The sequence below is a fragment of the Zootermopsis nevadensis genome, unplaced genomic scaffold (genome assembly GCF_977971745.1).
Source record: "Zootermopsis nevadensis isolate Lab colony 2312 unplaced genomic scaffold, Znev_1.0 Znev_ptg000008l, whole genome shotgun sequence".
Taxonomy (NCBI): Eukaryota; Metazoa; Arthropoda; class Insecta; order Blattodea; family Termopsidae; genus Zootermopsis; species Zootermopsis nevadensis.
In genome coordinates, this window is record NW_028259140.1 from 11,279,749 (window position 1) to 11,294,055 (window position 14,307).

At 40.4% G+C, this 14,307-nt stretch overlaps 2 long non-coding RNA genes across 4 annotated transcripts in view; one reads left to right on the plus strand and one right to left on the minus strand.

Moving 5' to 3' along the window:
- The window catches only part of LOC110830188 (uncharacterized), a 296,733-nt gene that overhangs the window by 82,479 nt on the left and 199,947 nt on the right, over positions 1 to 14,307 (plus strand). The gene's annotated exons all lie outside the window — the stretch shown is intronic.
- The window catches only part of LOC110830193 (uncharacterized), a 37,318-nt gene that overhangs the window by 16,072 nt on the left and 6,939 nt on the right, over positions 1 to 14,307 (minus strand). The window contains exon 2 of one of the 2 annotated variants that reach the window (XR_002543194.2): positions 11,209 to 11,388. This is a non-coding gene — a long non-coding RNA (uncharacterized LOC110830193). Of the gene's footprint in view, positions 1 to 9,266; positions 11,389 to 14,307 lie in introns of those variants that run through there. The other variant, XR_015534164.1, reaches the window with a different exon arrangement.

Consider the following 14,307-nt stretch of genomic DNA (forward strand, 5'->3'; position numbering starts at 1 on the left):
AAATCCTATATTGGAAACTGCTGAGATTTTCTTTAGACACGTTCCAAGCAGTTGGACCTGTGGCTGTCAGTATCTTAAAAATATCTTACAGGCTAGGCATTTTGCATAATCGGAAGTTTTTATGTCTTCCAGGCGTGTCAGGTAATTTAATTGAGAAAAAAACCTACGTTTCGAGAATCATCTTCATCTTCGTCCTCAGTACTTTGATTTCATTATAGGCATATTGCAGCTTACATAATTAAATACGGGCTTACTGATTTGTTCGAACGTAGGATTATTTGTTATAATTTTCGTCTTGAGAAATCTGCATCCTTTAAAAGCGACAGCTTTGCTTTGCAATAAATTTTCAAAATAATTATGTTTTAAATATTATTTAGACAAAAAATTGCTCTTTGTAATTTGGTACATATTACTTTGTATCTTAGCTTACAATATTAGGCCTACCCATACCGTGTATTCATTACATGTGTTTTCTGCTTTAACTGATCATAATTATTCATTTTAACGTCAATATTTATCTTGGCGTCCTCATCTCGGTCTGTGTAGTTCAATAAAAATATTAGAATGGTCTGCTCTTTGGAGTACAATAAAATTCCAAAGATGTCTTCACACCAAACTCCATGCAGGCCCTCATTGTTGATTCTGGAATTATCACAGTCGTTGCCGTTATCAAGCACAACATCATCATGGGCGACGAAGCCGTCATGTATGCCCAGAGTCCATAGTCAAATGCGATTTCAATTACTAGTAGAATAGCTAACAGTTTCCTGGAATTGTTACGTCACCTATTCACCAAATTGTTTTCCGCTTACAACGCAGACAGACAGACAGACATCTTCTTCTGATGGCTCTACAGCCCTTTGGACTCTTGCAGAACCCTCCTCCATTCATCTCTTTCTTGTGCTTTCATCCACCAGGCCTTAATTTTTAAGATTTTAATATCGTTTAGTACACAGTCTAGCCACCTTAATTTGCGATTGCCTTCAGACTGGTTGAAGGTAAATTTCTTGCAAGGTAGATTTTCTTCCATTCTGGCTGTATGTCCTAGCTATCATACTTTTGACAACTTGATTATTTTAACGATATCAGGTTCCTTTTATATAGATTGTATATTTCATTATTTCTTATCCTCCAAACACCATTTTCACATACAGGACCAAATATCTTTCTTAAAATTTTCCTTTCAAATATTCTAAGTCTTTCCTCGTTTTTCTTCCATACAATACTATTAGCCTTATTAAATACAGACAGACATCAGAAATCATAATTGCAGAACAAATCGCGCAATATGTATTAGAAACAGTATTTGCTGTTATCCAATCATATGACGTCATCATTGGTGATGACGCCATCAGGGCATCAGTGGTATCCAAGTCCACTGTGGCAACTATGTGATAACGTCAACGCGTGTGCTAACAGGAACATGGACAATGGCGTCATCGTGGTCCCACCTCTCCTTTGAATAGCCGTCTCGTTGGTACTACCGAAAGGAGTAAAATATGATGAGTTGGGAGTAGTCTCCAAGTCAAAACATCGATAGTTTCTAATTATTGCATGAGTTGAGACGGGTATCGTGTTTATGTCATCGCGGACGATGACACCACAAGGGCGACCAAGGGCAAAACAAATGCAACAACAGTGGTCTCCAAAGCCAGTGCGAAAAAGAGTGGTCCAAGGTTGCAGTCATAACAATGTGATGACGTTGCACTGCATGCTCACATCATGATCAAAGTTAATGGCGTCATTAGCCACACTTTACAAGTTTGAGCATCCGTCACGATGGTATTATTGAGTAGGAAATTAAGAAGTATTTCTTTGGACAAGCCTGCAATGGCACAACCGCCACACAAAATTTCATGAAAATACGATCAGTAATGTTTGAGTTATAATACGGCAGAGCATGAAATTCACAGGACCATCGACAGATGCCAGGCCCCAGGGAGGCCTCGCCCGGTTAGTCAAGACTCCGGATGCTCAGGTCGGGAGGAAAGCCCAGGGAGGGCTTAGGTGTGTATTTTGAAAGCCCGGTGGCGGAATAACGGGAGGTGAAGCCTCTGGTGAAGAAAACAAACAGGCGTGGCCCCAGGAAGCAGAATCGCTGGAAAAAGTTGAGGTCTGTAAAGCTACGCGCTTGTCAACACATGTTTGAAGCCAGACGGAAAATTCCTGGGGTTCCCTAGGTAGTGAATGTCCAGGCCCAATGGCCCAGTGTGAAGGATGTCCGATCAGACAAGACCTGTGGCGGAAGTACACTCAGATTGCAACGCCCTGTTCTCACTTATCATATTGTGGAAGCCTTGCAGTTTACCTGGTTTCTTACGGACGACGGAGCAGGAAACCCGTGGGGAAGAGCCCCTGGACAAGCTAGACCAGGGTCTAGGCCCCAGTAAGCCAATATGCTAGGGAAAGTCCATGGTTTCCAGTTCAATTTGGAGGGGCCACAGGAGAATTTTAAATGGGAATGTCCCCATGGGACGTAGTCCCCTGAGGTGGCCTAGCCCAGTGGGTGACAAATTCCCTCGGGAGCAGTCTTGGTGTTTTCATGGGGAAGGCATCATAATTTAAGGTGGTTAAATGCAGTGCACAAAATTTCTCATGTTCTATGTTGTTGGTCTTTAAGGTAATAATGCCGTTTGGACTTGTGGGCACCAACCTACGCGTCCACACGGCATTATCAACCTCAAAGACCAACACCGTCATCCTCACCGACGTAGGAAGCTTGAATCTAATATTTCTCATATTCGTTCCACGTGCATAAAGCAAACATCGTGGGCGCTTTGCATTTACTTTTGAGATGTGATTCGTGGATCTATAATTTATTATTCAGGACAGAACCCTCTGGAAATCATTTGCCATGTCTCATTTAGACCTTATATAAAGTAGGTCTAACTGTCTTCCTTCAAGTGTTCCGGACATATTTATATGGAATCTCAAAGCTTATACCAAAATATCAGATATGTTAAAGTTCCATTACTCCGTCCAGAAGATACACTAGCAGACACGCTAACATCAGTTTCTAAGGCTGACTGTTATCATTTACGTCAGGGTCTTCATATCCATGTTAAGACGTCTTGTGTACACGCATCAAATTAAAGTCTTTTACTAGTTGTGCATCACTTCGATATTATATCCTACAAAGTTTAAAATTAAATTTAGATGTTTCTCCTTACTAAGAAGACATCCTTAAGGTTTTAAAGTACGCTGAACTTTAAAAATGTCAAATGTCGTGTTTTCCAAATTCATGTCTTCATACTTATGTCACTGTTACCCATTCTTTACTGTCGATAATATAGCAAAGATTTCTGTTCCAAGTAATCGATCCACACGTTTTGAGACAGTTTTTCCTTCTGGGTGTCACTGGGCACAGGGGGGAACCTAAGGACGGAATGTCTGGATGTATAGCATTTACATATGGTGCTACGAACCCACATACTGAAGATGTATACAGATATTTTGACGTGCCCCAACGTAAAATAAACCTCGCTTATTACCTGTTATACCCTCTTCAGCTAGAGACGTAATATGGATCATCCGCTGAACTGTGAGGACATTAAGACCTGTCGTTCGCTCCGCAGTAAGATAAAGAAAAATGCTGTAAATAATTCTTGAGTAATCTTTGAGGTTTTCACAGCGGTGAGTATGAAGATTTCTGTCTTCTGGGTTGTTGCGCTGTGTAGTCTGGTCGATGCTAACCAACGTTTCAGAGGTCATACTGCCTCCGTCATCAGGACAGTATGACCTCTGAAACGTTGGTTAGCATCGACCAGACTACACGGCGCAACAACCCAGAAGACAGAAATCTTCATACTTATCGCCCTGATGACGGAGGCAGTATGACCTCTGAAACGTTGGTTAGCATCGACCAGACTACACGGCGCAACAACCCAGAAGACAGAAATCTTCATACTTATCGCCCTGATGACGGAGGCAGTATGACCTCTGAAACGTTGGTTAACATCGACCAGACTACACGGCGCAACAACCCAGAAGACAGAAATCTTCATACTTATCGCCCTGATGACGGAGGCAGTATGACCTCTGAAACGTTGGTTAACATCGACCAGACTACACGGCGCAACAACCCAGAAGACAGAAATCTTCATACTTATCGCCCTGATGACGGAGGCAGTATGACCTCTGAAACGTTGGTTAGCATCGACCACACTACACGGCGCAACAACCCAGAAGACAGAAATCTTCATACTTATCGCCCTGATGACGGAGGCAGTATGACCTCTGAAACGTTGGTTAGCATCGACCAAACTACACGGCGCAACAACCCAGAAGACAGGAATCTTCATACTTATCGCCCTGATGACGGAGGCAGTATGACCTCTGAAACGTTGGTAAACATCGACCAGACTACACAGCGCAACAACCCAGAAGACAGAAATCTTCATACTCATCGCCCTGATGACGGAGGCAGTATGACCTCTGAAACGTTGGTTAGCATCGACCAGACTACACAGCGCAACAACCCAGAAGACAGAAATCTTCATACTTATCGCCCTGATGATGGAGGCAGTATGACCTCTGAAACGTCGGTAAACATCTACCAGACTACACAGCGCAACAACCCAGAAGACAGAAATCTTCATACTCATCGCCCTGATGATGGAGGCAGTATGACCTCTGAAACGTTGGTTAACATCGACCAGACTACACAGCGCAACAACCCAGAAGACAGAAATCTTCATACTTATCGCCCTGATGATGGAGGCAGTATGACCTCTGAAACGTCGGTAAACATCTACCAGACTACACAGCGCAACAACCCAGAAGACAGAAATCTTCATACTCATCGCCCTGATGATGGAGGCAGTATGACCTCTGAAACGTTGGTTAGCATCGACCAGACTACACAGCGCAACAACCCAGAAGACAGAAATCTTCATACTTATCGCCCTGATGACGGAGGCAGTATGACCTCTGAAACGTTGGTAAACATCGACCAGACTACACAGCGCAACAACCCAGAAGACAGAAATCTTCAATTCTTGAGTAGTGGAACCCACCTACAGACTAACCCAGCTGCCTAGTAATTAAGCAATAATTAAAGAAGCACTTTATCTTCCCTGCGTTATTGTCCATTGCCTGGCATATGTCTGATATATGCCTAACCCACAAGATATTTTTGGTCTGGCTCTAATGCCGTTATGAAGCTAGTGGTTGTCATTACATAGAAGTATTTTTTGATATTTTATACTTCCTTTTTGATTTTTAAACCTTTTGAAATATTAGTAATAGACCTACATTTACCACATATCCAGAACTGTCCACGAAAGTATGTTCTTGTTCGACTTTTGATACACTAACTATTCCCTTCTTTGCCACAATGCTGAGAATCACACGTTCATTTGTTCTGGTAAATTCTTCTTCTTCTGCTTCCTCCCGTTGTCTTCTTTGTAGCTGATTTCTGCTTTATCTCATTGTATTCAATACAATGTATAGACCTGTTGAACAATTCTTAGTTATATAGCGAATCAATAAACGTCTTGTTACAGAACCAACATAACAAAAGCCCAATGCTAGACGCTGCTTCATGACGGTTCCGTCCAACTCACGTAGACCAAGACTACAGACATTTTTCTCTATATATGTCGTTAGTGATGGACAATATTAAATTTACTAAAAATTCACGCCATGTCCCTCCGTTCTTTCTTGTGTTTTCCGATCCTTTCTCTGCTTTGTTCTTCTCTCAGCCCCCAACAATTTCTCAAATCTCTTAGTATTTTTTTGATGTTGTGTCTCGTCGCAATTCGCCTGCGCAAAGTCACTGAATCTAAATCGTAAAAGTTCAGAAAACAAAAACTGTCTTCTCAGAGACATCAGAAATCCAATTTATTGACCTTTCATAAAGGAATATGATATTTAGATATTGACTTAGGCCCTAGAAGTGTTAGGCATGCTAAGTTACAGGGAAATATGTTTATGAAATGTGGGTCTGTGAAATGTGCCGTAAAGCTATCTTCGATTGCACTTTCTGGACTTCTCTATTACAGGCTAATTACGGTCTACGATTCCTTGCAACTTGTCTTCCACATAGTCACTGCAAATTGAAACGACCGTAAGGAGACCGACGAGCACGTCTTTTTTATATGAACTACATTTCGCAGTCTGAGGAAAACTGTGAAACTGTGACGGCATGACAACCTCACATAACTCGATATGTAGGTTGTTGATCGATCCTAATGTTATTTAAATTACTGTATCGATTACTGGCCCTTTATTACAGCTTTTTTTGCAACGAGAGCTCCCATGCCAAGAAAATAAGTTAACTTACATAAAAGACTTTTCTGTCGTCTTAGTTTTATGGCATGAAAACGTATTAACCAGGTATTGTCGTCAGACCATAACACGTTTCACATTTGTGATGTTTTACTAAACATTACACAATCATAGCTGATTATTTTTGAAAGATCTCTGATCGTCGGGGCATTGAAAGCAATAACATTCTCTTCATGCCGGCTTTAATTAAATTCGGCCAATTAATTTCTGTAAGCTACCATACCAATGTCGGTAATTGAACCAAGGGTCATGCAGGCCGACAGACACGAATTGACGGACTTCGGACTACGAAATTCCAATCATTGATAAATCAGCTCTTTTTATCATGGACACAAGCATTGCGTTTGGCTTTTATTCTGGGATTAGGACTTCGACACAAAACTAAAGCCTCTAAATAGGCCTATAGAGGTAAACAGATGGCAGTAAGAGAATTAACAATTATTCATATCGATAGTCTTTGCCTTAACTGCGGTACTACGAGGTTTTGTCGTCGTTTTCATCAGTTCTAGTGGAATGCAGTGATGTATCTTAAAATAGGCCATGTCTGCTCCCATCCACACACTTTCGCATCCACTGCACGTGGCCTTCACAGACGACCTCTCATTACACTCGACACCGAATAACCTCGCAACTAACATAGCCACAACACAAACGTAATGGCCAAGTTTTCGGGCACAAATCCGCCCTGCTACCAGCTCCTATCAACAGACACGCGCGGCGCAGCCACGTGTCCATGGGTTGCCTTGTAGAAGCACATTGCACTGTGGGTAAACGGTTTCAGCAGAAACTCGCCATGCGAATTTCGACTGTTATTATTATGTTGACTGTGGGAAGGCGAGGGGTGCTATTTCACAGGTGTGAGTTCGGCTAGAAGCCAGATGTTATTATTAGCAACCTTTTCATTAACTCGTCTTCACATCGCAATTCAAATCTTCGTAACGGACTTCCCAGAAAACATTTGCTTTAATAATTCCTAAAATTAGATCTTGATTGTAGATGGAGATAAATGTAAACGCAGGCATTAACCAACGCGTTTTATCCTTTGTTGGTCTTCATATTTACGTACTTTAATTACATATACATATTATAAACAGTGCATGTATTACACGACAAAAGGGCATAAGTTATTTTTCTTTTAATTTCATATAAAATTAAGTCTTATATCGACATATTTTTCTTTTACATGAGAGTTAAGTCTACATGACATAATTAAACACGTATTTGACGTCATATATCACATTTTATGAACAAATGAGATAGCTTGGTCAGAATAATAATTAGATTATGGGCTGGGGGACCGGCGTTCGACTCCCACCAATGCACAAACCGGTTCTGGAACCCATCCAGTGTTTTGAGGATACAAATCCTGGCACTCCTGACAACACGTAGCTATTGTGATCCTTATAGTCTTTTTCTTTGTTTGGTAATTTACTGTACTGAATTATGGATCTTAAAGGTAATTCCATATACTAGAGAAGATCAAGTAATAACGTGTTAATTTATTTTTTTTATTTTGTAGTGTTCTGTCTGACGACAGGTCCATATGAACAGGATCCTTCCATCCTTCTCTCGGACTGGGACCTGTTCATATACGTTCTTGGCAGATGATCCAGAAGTGGTTTGCCATTGCCTTCTTCTGTAACGTGTTAATACAATAATAAAATGAAGCTATTCAAAACAAATGGCTATAACATTTTGAACCTGAGTATGAAAAGCGAATCCCCCCCCCCCCACACACACACTAAATTGAACTTGGCGAAGATGGCGCTAAAATATGGGTGGTATAAATTTCACTCTTGTAAGTGAAAGAGACGAAGGGTTTATTTAACCCTTGATGACGATCATTTGTTTATTGGCCTATTTGTTCATTTAATTGCTTTGTTTAGTACTTATTCAGCTAGTCATTCGGTTAAAATGTTCGGGCAAGCAGGTCTGATTTGGATGCCGTCATAATTGCACTATTTTCTGCAAGAAGAAGCAGACGCGAAGAACCCACTTGCCATTAGGCGAATGTTATAATTTTTGCCGCCCTCAGTTAGCCCTTCTGCGGTCTCATACATTGTAATATGCAAAGTTGCTAGTTAATTGCACCTTTCTCCTTGTGGTTTCGTATAGACTCTCGTTTGTTAAACGTCAGGCTATTTTGTGGTCAGCTGCAAGGTGTCCAAAACTCTACTTTACCGGGCGTGTGGTTAGGTTCAGCTGCTGACAGATTTCACTCACAATAAGTTTACTTTGTTCCTATCTGAAGACATAATTAGTACATCATTTCGCTGCTTATGTTCTATAATGGCGGAGGTTAAGAAAGTCAGTTGAGAAGCGAGACAGAGGAAATGGCTTTTCAATGCTTCAAAGAGCCGAGAATGCTGTCGAAAATTTCGGTGAAGATAATCCAACAGTCAAAAACCAAACTGGTGCTTCAAAAATATAAGGTACAAACGTCACATGTGTAATTTTAATAGGGTTCACTAATGAAGAAAATATTTGAAATTACAAATATTATGTTTTGTGAGACATTTAAAATGTACCAAATGGTCGCTTACCTTCAGGTTATCCGAATTTTATTTTGTATTCATTTCTTATCTCCTGCAAGCTTCATACTTGGTAATGTCCAACATATTTTACATTATCTGATTATTGTAATGATCAAGTTCAGAAGAATGATATAGTAAGGATATGTAACACGCAGGGGGGAGATGAGACCTGGATATAAAATTATGGTCGGAAATCCTGAATGGAAGATGACACTTTGAAGACCTAGACGTAGATGGGAGAATTGTGTTAAAGCAGGGCGGGAGGGAATGGACTGTGGTGGACATTTTTGGACACGAAAGTAAACTTTTTTCCATAAAAGACTGGAAATTTTTTGACTGAATTTAGATACATTTAGCAGGACATTAGAGGAAACTGTCTTGATGGTGAACTGTTTTACAGAAAAGCGTAAACTCATGTTTGCTACATTTATTTAAATGTGAACGAAATCAGAAAATGCTAGAAATAAATTAAAATAATATAAAAAAATACAGGTGTGCTTATATTGTGAATTATAACAAAATTAGGCCTACATCTGAGCTTAAAGAATTGCTTTTACTAGATCGATTAGAGGAATCAATTTTATGGTTGTTTCTGAACCGTCCACTTAAGTTTCGGATAAAAAAAGAAAGAGTTTTAGCGTACAAGGGGAACATGCAATTCTGGACCCTAAAGGTACGATCAGTCATTATACAGTAGTTGAACAGAGATCAACCTGCTGTCAGGCTGTTTGACAAGGCTGCATCAATACAAACCATCACATACACGTACAAAAGACAAGACGATCTGTTGAACCCGACATGTAAATTTTACTTAATTTTTCTTTGCAAACAAACGTTCGTTCTGATACGTTGTTGGCAGACGCTGTATGTGCGTATAAAATTTGAAGGCCTTCACATTTTAATAACAGAAGAGTGAACATAGCTGTTAATGATAAATGGTACAAGTCTAAATTTTATATTCTACAAATAAAAATGTCATATTTTTATTTTTATCCTCCTCTTCATATATTCTCTGCTGTATTCCATAATTATTGTCACTTCGTCACCTTAATTTATCCTTGTAATATTTTTGATCTAACACGTTCACAGTTTCTGATCGGCGTTCCGTGAATTAAATGTTCGGCCCATCTGTGACCTCTCATTCTTTTGTTTTGTATCTCAACATTCTTTTGTCGCGCCCCCTAAAGAAATATTATTTCTCTATTTTAGTTAGAGTGTGATTGCCTGTAATTCATTCCTACATCTCTTTTTCGTTGTTAAGTTGGCCCATTCAACTTTTAAAATAAAAATTATGCGCCATTTCACGTCCAAGAAAAGTTTCCGCGGCAACCGTTATTTCTTGTGAAACAGCGAAACTTCGCTAGCAGCTTTTGTTATGTCCCGAGTTGTTTTATTTTTTCAGGAAATTTCGCACTCATTATTAAAGAGCAGTGATCCGAGTTGACAACCAAAAGTGGTCCTGAGGCTCTGTTCTGTCTTGTTTACTGCTGAAATAATAATGATTCAGGGCTTACGTCTCGAGTCTAATTAGTAGGGAACACGAACCATTTCAAACGGCTGCCTAACAAAGAAATTCGTGTCTGGGACTCAGAATTTGTCATATTGATGAGAGATCATGCTAAGAATATGGAATAATTGGTGCAGTATTGCGTGTACTTATTTTTAATGACAAATCCTTTCCAACAAACGCCCTCTGATTCATTTCATGGTTAGACGACGCGTCCGTTTCAAAATAGCAACAGCTTTGTTTATTGAAAATGAATATGGCGTCTATGTTGCAGTGTAATGCACATTTTGGGGACTAGGTTGAACTGTAGTCGTCAGTACCGCAAAATGGCGTCTGATCAAGAAAATACTTTTCGTGCATATGAAGATTAAGGCAGTTCACAACGACTTGCCAGAGAGTTATTTTTATATGTGAAGTTGTCTGCTACCGCCGATTTCTGCTCAAAAGTTACCGGAGTTTTTAACATGTTTTTCGTTTACGGAAGGTCTGATGATACTTTTATTGCTACAGACACTGTTATCGTTCACAAAACACCTGCAGCAACCAAGAATCGATGCTTTACTTGGTGAATCTCTCGCACATTTACGACGCAATTTGAGATTCTGACGACAGAAACTCTACCTAGAGGCCAGAATGCCAGCAGGGTAAAACCTTGATATCAGATTGAAACTTTTTCAGTTGATCTACCCAACTGGTATGTAGTCATGTTGAAGTGACCCGCAAATTTGCTCTGGATAATAAAATCTTAAAGTTCTTTTTTTCTTTGGGGGCATCCTGTTTTTAAGAAGTTAATGTTGACGTTCAGATGTTTCGAGAAAGAAGAATCGACCTATTATCAAGAATGAACAGGAGTAAAGTCTTTCCAATAGTGGTACGTACGTGTTTAACCCAAAGGAAGCACGTTCTGTCCGTCAGACGTGAAAGAGAAGGTCAAAGAGCGAGGTGGTGACCTCCGGTGACCTCACTTCGATTCCAGCTCCAGACACACTCGCACAGACGCATCCTGTCTCGCTCCAGCAGACACTCCTCGTCTCCGTCCATAGCTGGAGTACGCGTCCCCTGCAAACGATACGAGTTGATTTGTACTTCTTTTTATCTCAGTGCGTCGTGGTCGAGTGTACTTCTTATTCGGTTGATCCTGGTTTCAGTACTCGGCTTGAAAAGTGACTGTCTAAAGGATTCTGTTGTGAATTTCCTCAGTCCCTCCAAGCATAATCTGGGATCTGCTTTAAAATGGGCCAAGACCTTCTTCCTTCCACATCTGTATCATGTTTTAATTCACAGATCATCTTACCATGCATGTTATTTAAAATCAGTAGTCGATAAAATGTCGTCAAATGAAAGGGTCAATAATGTTTTGATTTTATCTACTTTCTTTATCCATATATTCCCCTTCCTGTTTCTTTGTTCTACGTTGCGTCTTCGTTCATTTTACTTGCGTTCTCAACGAAGTTACTAAAATGCGTCATTAGCTTCGTCAATACCTCGAGAATAGTTAAACGGATTTTCATTAAATTTAATGTCGGAGAGATCTTCTGAAATTTGTCGACACCTTTTATTTTTGGTTAAAATCGGACAATAACGGGCGTTTCTGCGTTCAAATGACATTGAAAAGCCGATTCGGCAAATCACCAGGTAGACAAGAGCCAGACATCTCACCGACGCAAACACGTGAGAGAATTTCCGCGATTACGTTATCTTCCAGTCAGACAGGCCACACATTGTTAGACAGCTCTGACGTAACGTAACCCCATTCGTGATGAACAAAAGGTTATGTTTGACGCTATTGGTACACCAAAGTGCGTTGTGTATCATCAGTACTAAAAGAGGTCACTGACCTCGTCTGGCGTGTATCTTGGGGTTAGATTGTGCGCCCAGCTTGCAGATTTCACATCCTTGCAACCTCTCTCTCTCCTAAATCCATTTAATTAATCTTCCGGTCTTTGACTAGATCTTACGAATGTTCTATTTCCTTCAGGCTTTCCAGTCAAAATTTTATACACTTTTTTTTATCTTTTCATGGTGCCGAAATTTTTTCTGTCGGAGGGACTGTTCATCTTAAGGCCATTTCAGATTGGGAGTAGAGGATTGGCGCTCTAGGTGAAATTTCTGAGCCAAATAGTAGTTTGTATTTGTGCAACTCTGAGTCCGTTATATCTTTCCAGTTAAAGTACTTATCAGTTTTCGGTCTATATTCTTTGTTTCCACTATGCGTGATAAATATTCCACGAGTCTTTTATAGTGTAATTTAATTTCGCTAGATCATTGCTAGTTGAACACATCTCCAAACTCCTAATTACATAATATTTAAAATCGTCCTTATTGTTTGATTCGTAGTTTATTTCATCACACAAAACGTTGAACAGTATTCTTGTGTTTCAACTGAACAGTTTAATTCCCTTTAAAATAAATTTGTCTGACGCAGCAATGCACTTTCAGTGCCTGTAAAATTCGTAGTTAAATTCTGAAGCTGAAATAAGGCGTTGAGATATGCTTTCTGTAAAAGAAAATGTGCGATTAAAATCCAGTAGACATGGCGATCGCTGAATCTACTTTGCACTGTCAGCACCTCAAATACGTAATAACAAGTGAGAACATTATCGTGTGCAGGAGACTTTCTTCTGTCTCGGCTGCTCTGCTGTTACCATGGTTACAGCGAACCGTGAAGCTAAGCCGGGCAGCTGAGAGGTTGGTACGTCGCCTGTGGCTCGTAGAATGTAGTCCTCTTAAGAAGGGATGCTGAACAAAACAGGCCTTTGTAATTGAAAGATTTCACCCAGCAAAAAGGACACTAATCTTCAGTAGCAATCGCGTTACTTATCAGACTTTTCCAGAGATTACTACTGTCATAGTTTTATCCTCTACTCCTAACTATAAGGAGCTGGCAGTCGCTTAGCTAGCCACTTTGTAGAACTCGTAGGTTCGTTATTGTGTTCGCAAAAGTGCGTCACTTGGACCCTGAGCCACATGAATCCAGTTTACATTCCTCCACAAGATTTATTCAAGATCTGTATTAATATTATCCTCATACCTCATACCTGATAATGTTTATCGTCCATCCGAAAGCTGATGGCCAAAAGACGCAATTAAAACACCAAGCCTGTTAATATGATTTTTTTAATTTTCGTGTTATTAACACTTATTGTTATGACATCCTTGTAATTTCAAGTGAGCCTTGGACACTAAATGGGAGGTGAATTAATGAGCAGAATTCGTCTGTCAGACTTTGTCCCCCCCCCCCCCCCCCGAATTTTTTTTCCCCGCTATTCTGCAGATCTATGAACGTTGGAGTTCACTCGGTCTAGCGACCTTGTGACCTACGGAGGTGGGAAAGACACTGGTGTGACATTCAATGAAGAGGAACTTACTTAAACTTTTTATGGTGCAAGGTGTACCCTGCCTAACTTACTTTGCAAATCACACTTACAGAGAATACTTTTCATTCATTGACTTTACTTACGAAATTTTTGTGTAGTGACATGATATAACAACATATAAAGAAGTTGACTTCTGCACATTCGCCTTCGATGTTTCTGCAATAATTATTTATCTTTGTCATCTGTCACTGATGTCGGATGGGGGGAGGGGGTTACACCATATCGAAAATCGACTGCCATGTTACCATAAGCCTCGCAGCGAGACTGGGTTAGAAGCCAACGCAGGTGATGGTCTCGAACTGCCGTAGTCATGGAAACGTCGCTGTACAAAAAAAAACTGGTCTAGACAGACGCTCTTCGCTGTGGCTCGATATTCTCAGGTGCACCCTCTCCCCTCCAACCCCTCCCCAGCCCGACCCACCAAGCAGGCTTCCTTATCGGCAGCAAGTGTCTTCATTGCCGCTACAACAAAATCAGATCCTGAAGCATGTTTCCCTGCATTGTTTCTTGGGTATCTTACGTACGAGTTATGTTCCGTGGGTATGTCTGGGGTTGTCAACACATGGACTGCGGACCGTATGATGACCGCTTTCAGGCTATT